We start from the raw sequence: 7759 nt of genomic DNA on the forward strand, positions 1-7759 counted from the left end.
AATCTTACACCAGTTAAATCAAAAAATATTGATTCTGTGTATTTTTCTTTTTGCTCAACTCGAAGGTCATTTACTTTGTTAACTTAAGTTTTTCCTTTATAAATTTTTTTCATTTGCAAATTTAAAAAATTGAATTAATATCTTAATGAACCATATGACATTGAGCATTAATCTATATTTCTAAACATTTGGTGTAAATTTCTTTGCTTTTTAAAAAGATTTATAGATATCTTTAATTAAACATAAAATTGCAACTTCATATGATGAGGAAAATTGAATAGTTTATTATAATGTGGATTTGCACGTTATAGTGTTCGTTAAATAATTCCATCAGATGAAAAAAGCAGATTCGGTTTTTAAGGAATTTCGTAATTGGTGTATAATGGTTGATAGAGCGCAAGACAAATCCCAAAGGGATCAAATGTCGCAAATTCTTGTTGAAATAGAAATGGTTTATCTTCAAATGAGTCGCCTTGATAAGTCATCAATAGGATCACTTGCTGAGGCATTTAGTATTATTGATGCTACTTCTCAAGCAGTAGATAGACTTTGGACACGTTGTCCGCAATATTCACAAGAACAAATAATACATTTATTAGATTTAATATCAAAAGAACTTCAAAATTTTCTACTAGATGAGTTACAAGGTTTTGATTTATTTGATTTAAGTGGTTCGCCTCGTATGTTAACATTATGCACTAAATTATTACAAAAATGGATTCATCAAACAATACAATTTACATCTAAATTATGGCCAAATTATCAAAATAGAAAATGGAGCGAGGGCATATATAAATCTTCCTCATTAGAACATATTTTAAAGCGACTTGAATTTTTTGATAATTATCAAAAATCATTTTTTTATTGTGCTCAATATACAGAATCATATTTACCTCCAAAAATCGAATCAATTGAAGAATATGTTACATGTGATGAATCAAATTGGGATGAATTTCAAAATACAATAATTCCCGCATTAGAATCATTGTCAAATTCAGTTTCAAATTCGATATCAGAAACATTAAGAAAGATCAAAGACAATCAAAATGGGTTAGCAGATGAACTAGCATCATTATCATTTTTACGACAATTTGAAGGAATTTCAAAAATTATGTCACAATATGAAACACAACGAAACAATCAATTTATATCATATTTAGAACTCGTAAAGAAACAAATGCATTCACGCTTTAACACTGAAGTTGATGATCCAAACGGAGTCATTGATTCACTTGAATGGTTTACAAATCAGTTACGGTATTCAAAATCATTTAAGAGGAAATGTCCAGAAACTGAGCAAATAAACACAATTTATAAAGAACTTGTTGAAGAATTTGAAAAGTCAATCGAAAAAATGATAATTTCATGGGCAAAATCCATATTGACATTAATAAATAAAATTGATTTTGATGAAACATTAATTACATATGAAATTGATCAAAAGACGAAAATATTAACAATCAAATTTCCGGAAGATAAAGAAAACATAATTGATCAATTTTCACGATATTTATCACTTAATTATAAAGTTCCACATGAATTAGATAATAAAATCCGAAACTTAAGAGAACAATATCAATATTATTGTTCATTAAAACAAGCTTCAGATTATTATAACACTACAATATTATCCATAATTAGACCATTACGACCATTAAATATTCCTTATGTTGATTCATTTTTATCAACGTTTTCATCAATTTCTTCAATTAATTTTTCATCGAAAGCTGACGTCGAAAGTTTTATATCAAATGTATTTAAAGCAGCAAATGATTTATATAATAATAATCAACAATTAATTACTATTCATCATAAATTCATTTCTGATATTGCGGAACTTTTTAATTGTTCTTTGATCTCATCTGAAAAGAAATGGAAAGAAACACTTGTAAATATTAAATCTAAATTAGCAGAACTATATAAAAATGGTAAAACTAATTTAAAGAATTGGGTGAAACATTTAAACGCGCAAATTTATAAAGCTTTAGATTATCAATTTGAACAAACATTACAAACAATGGAAAATGATGTACAAGAAAAAACGATAAATTTAACTTATAATAGACCACATATTATTATATTTGAGCCTTCATTATCTGTTTTAAGACAACAATTATATTCACAAATATCAAAATTAATTTCGATTCCAACACATTTCGGAGGTATTTCATTCCAATCGAATGAATTCCAATCACAATTTTCATCAATTGTTAAATATCATCTGACTTCAATTGAAGAATTATATAAACGAACAGAACTTTTATTAAATAAAATATCAAATTGTACAATTAAGTTTAAAAATTGGTTAATTTTAGGACAAGTTAATGACTTTGATGAATTATTACAACAAAAAATTACTGAACCGAATCAATTCTTAACAAATTTAAACTCAATTAGTTTACATGAATCAGAAATAGATCAAATTCCCGATCAAGAAAAATTCGAATATATTACAGTTTCATATGTATTAATAAAAAGTTCATTTCGTCGATTAATTAATGAATATAAACGCTCGATATGTAATTTATTACGTAAATCATTAGAAAATGATATATCGAATGTAATGGATTTCATAAATAATTCATTATCATTAATACAAACTAATGTTCAAACAAGTGAAGAAGTTAAAAATGTCCGTGAAACTATAATGGGATTAAACAACAAAATAAATGAATTCCAAAAGACATTTAAATTAATACATAATAAATCAAATTTATTAATGATTCATGACCCACAAATTCGACAATCATTACAATTCCAAATCGATTCTATTTCAAGTCATTGGATGATATTTAAAGGCACATTAACAGATCAAAGTAAAATTGTTCAACAACAACTTAAAACTTTACGAACTTTAACAAGTCAAAAAGCAGAAGATTTCCAACGTCGAATAAGTCAATTTAAATTAAAATGGGAAGAAAGAAAACCAAAAAATGTCGATTTTAAGAATCAAAAAGAAGTTGAACATGCAATACAAATAGTAAAAGAAACAAGAATAGGTTTAGAAGACTTTGAGAAAGAGAAAGAATTAATTCTCGAAGAAGAAAAAGGATTTGGTATTAAGAACCAAAGAAAATTCCAAGAAATTATTGATATAACAAATTCATTAAAATCATTTGAATCGACTTGGTTATTATTAGATAAATGGCAAACGGAATTAGAAGAAATAGGTAAAGAAGAATGGTTAACATATCGAACACATATCTATGACTTAAAAGACTTTTTAGAGAATTGGAATGAATACACATTAAAAGTTGAACAATCAGATATACAAATATATTTATTAGAGAAGATTCATGACTTAATTAATTATTATCCTGATATTATATTAGTTAGAGGTGATAATTGGACATCTGAAAATTGGGAAGAATTAGGTATTATATTACAATATCCAAAGCCTATGAAAATTAATGAGTTAAAATTAGAAAATATATTAAATTATTCAGCTCAAATACATCAAAATGTACAATTAATTAAACAATTAAATGAAAAAGCGAAAGGTGAGGCTACTATTAGATCTGCTTTAAGAGAAATACGTGAATGGAATATGCATAGTGATTTTATTTTAACTGAACAACAAGGTGTTCCTATCATTAAAGAATGGAAAGATTTATTAACTCAAATTAACGACATTCAATCGACGATTCAATCATTGACTACTTTACAGTACGCTAGCTCTTTTGAAAATGAAATTCAATTGTGGACGTCAAAATTCGATACTTTACACGAGGCACTTTTGTTGCTTAATCAAATTCAACGTAAATGGTTACATTTAGCACCAATATTTTCATCTGGTGCTTTACCTTCACATATTGAAAAATTTAATAATCTTGACTCACAATTTAAAGGGATTATGTTTGATATTAAGAAAGATCCACAAGTTACATCATTATTAAATAAGTTTGAAATAGTTTCAACATTAAAAAATATTTTGGATGGTTTAGATAATTGTCAATCAGCTTTAATTACATTTCTGGAAAATAAAAGACAAGGATTTCCAAGATTATATTTTATTGGTGATTATGATTTATTAGAAATTCTTGGTAAAGTTAAAGAGAATCCTTCAATTGTACAAACGCATTTAAAGAATTTGTTCCAAGGAATTCAAACTATTGATATAAATACAGAAAACCAAATTGTTGCATATATGTCAGCAATAAATGAAAAGATATTTTTGAAAGAACCAATTTTAGCAAATCAAAATGTCGAAAATTGGTTAAATGAACTTTGTAATCAAATGCAAGAAACTTTAACATTATTATTAAAAGATTATGTTAATAATGAAGAATTCACCACTAAAAATTATCCATCACAAATAGTACAAGTAGGCAAAGGAATAAAATTTACAAAAGATACAGAAAATGCAATAAAAAACAATTCATTAAATGAATTATTAAATAATTATCAAAACAAATTATTAAAATTATCCAAATTTAGAACAAATCCATTAGAAATAGATGAAAATAATAAATCAACAATTAAAGTTGAAACAAATGATTTAAGTGAAACGCATTTAATTAAATGTTTAATTATGGATTTAGTTAATTATAATTCGATCATTAAAGATTTAAAGAAAAAGAACATAAATGAATTAACATCATTCGAATGGATTCGTAGATTTAAATATTATTATGAAGATGATAAATGTATAATTAGAATGTGTGACGCTACATTCGATTATGGTTATGAATATCAAGGTAATTCTCAAAAACTTGTTCATACACCATTAACTGATTTATGTTGGTCCACTTTATGTGAAGGTATGCATTTAGGATTTGCTGGTAATCCTTATGGGCCTGCAGGGACAGGTAAAACAGAATCAGTAAAAGCTTTAGGACAAGCTATGGGTCGACAAGTATTAGTATTTAATTGTGGAGATGGAATTGATATTAAATCTATTTGTCGAATATTTATAGGTTTAATACAATGTGGTGCATGGGGATGTTTTGATGAATTTAATCGTTTAGATGAATTAGTACTTTCTGCAGTATCACAACAAATTCAAGCAATTCAAACAGCAATTTTAAAGAAACAAAACTCAGTAAGTCTATTAAATCGAAATATTCCATTAAATTTGAAGTCAGGAATATTTATTACATTAAATCCTGCAAGTAAAGGTTATCAAGGACGTTCTAAATTACCAAATAACTTGAAAGCACTTTTTAGATCAATATCAATGTCATCACCAGATAAACAATTAATAGCACAAGTAATGCTTTATAGTGAAGGGTTTCATGATAGTGAAAAATTAGCTCAACGAATTGTTACAATATTTAATTTATCTGATCAACTTTTATCTAAACAAAAACATTATGATTGGGGTTTAAGAGCACAAAAAACAGTATTAAATATGGCAGGACAATGGTTATTAAATAATACGAATAATGAAAGTGAAGAACAAATTATTATACGCGCATTATTATTTGATACTTTAGGGAAACTTAATGATAAAGATAAACGATTATTTATGGATATAGTTAATGACACATTTCAAATTAATGAAAATATTAATCAAAATAATGACAATGAATTAAAACCAATTATATTAAACATATTAGAAAAATTAAAATATGATAAAAATGAAAATCAACTTACAAAAATTTCTTTGTTATATCAATTAATACAACATAGAACTGGCGTAGTAATTGTAGGTCCTTCATGTTGTGGTAAATCAACTTTATGGGAAGTTTTAGCTAAAGCTTTAACTGAATATGGAAAGAAAACTACGATTTGGCATATAATACCTAAAGCTATACCTATCGAAAGTTTAATGGGTTCAATTGACGTCGATACAAGAGAATGGACTGATGGTACATTAATTAAAGCTGCAAGAGCTGCTTCAAGATTACCATCGAATGAAATTGGTTTCATAGTTTGTGATGGTGATGTAGATCCTGTTTGGATCGAATCATTAAATTCTGTTTTAGATGATAATCGATTATTAACATTACCTACAGGTGAACGAATTCAATTTGACAAAAATGTTAAATTTATCTTTGAAACTAATTCATTAAAATTCGCTTCTCCTGCAACTGTTTCTCGAATGGGCGTCTTATTTGTTAACAAAGATGATTTTAATATCGAATTAACATTTCCGAATATTTTATTTGAAAGAAGTAATGAATTTAAGAAATTATTTAATACATTAATTCCTTTAGCATTTAAAATCATTAAAAAATATTCAACAAATTTCGTATTTAATTTCTCTGATTATCAAATACTTAGGAATATTTTACCTCATGTTAATAACATAGTTCAACCTATACCATTCATTTTAGGTATAGCACGTTCTTGTTCTTCTTTATTATCAACTTCATCACAAGAGAAATTTGCATATGATTATATAAATCATGCAAGTAAAGTTTGTGGATGTAAAATTAATTTCCAAAATAAAAATGTTTTATTAAATGATTATATAAATGATAAAATTCAACAATTTGAATATGAGAAACTTAAAGAAAATGAATTTAATACATTAAAACCTCCTTTTGTAATTACGCCAGAATCAATGAAATATTATACATCAGCAATCAAATATACAAATGAAAATCTTTTAATTATTGGTCCTAAAGGTTGTGGTAAAACTACATTAATACAAAAACTTTATCAAAATGATATTGAAATAATATATTGTAATTCATTAACAACTTCAAAACAAGTTATTTCGATGTTAAATGAATTATGTTCAGTATCACCAAGTTCGAATGGTATTATAATGAAACCTAAAACTAATAAAAACTTAACATTATTCTTTAAAAATATACAAAATCCTAAATCGGATAAATTCGATACAGTTGAATTACATAGTTTTATACGACAATTATGTCAATTAAATGGATTTATGAATGAAAGTTTAGAATGGGTTGAATTAAAGAATATTAATATTGTAGCAACTATTAATCCGAATGAATCAATTCAACCAATATCCAATCGAGTAATATCACAATTTAGAATTATAGTAATTGATTATTTATCAAGTGAAAATCTTCGATTTATTTATAATGAATATATCTCACAAATATTAAGTAAAAACGAAGAATTTTCACCAAATGTTTGTTTAGAATTATCGAAATCAATTGTTAATATTTATGATCAATTTTTACAACGAAATGGTTTCACTCCAAAAGATTTAACTAAATGGATAATTGGCTTAGAAAGATATTCTAATGATCAACCAAATCAAATCCTTTTATATGAAGCATGTCGAATATTTAGTGATCAATTAAACTCAAGTAAATTACAAAAAGAATTTAATCAAATTTTAACTAAATATATTTCAGGTAAGATGGGTGTATATACATCATTTAATCAAAATGATAATAAATTATATAAAACAGATATTTCTACAATTAAGAAATATTTAAATTCTGTTTTGATAAATTATGAAAGAGAAATTGGTTCACTTGAAATATTTATACAATCAAATATTATAAAACTTTCATCACAAATTAATAGAGCTTTAACATTACCGAATAATCATTTGTTATTAATAGCTATCACTGGTTGTAATGTTAAAGATGTATTAAAATTAACAACTTATGCAATGAAAAGTAAATTTTATAATTTATCAACTTTCGATGGTTATTCAATTCGACATTTTATTAATGATTTAAAAGAATGTTTATCTAATGCTACAATACAAAATCAATTAACTATTTTATGTATTGAAGAATATCAAATTATTGATGATAATTTTTATGAATATATAAATTCATTTTTAACGAATCATTTACCTTCTAATTTATATACGCCAGAAGAA

The sequence above is a fragment of the Histomonas meleagridis genome, assembly GCF_020186115.1.
Source record: "Histomonas meleagridis strain 2922-C6/04-10x chromosome Unknown contig_46, whole genome shotgun sequence".
NCBI lineage: Eukaryota > Parabasalia > Tritrichomonadida > Dientamoebidae > Histomonas > Histomonas meleagridis.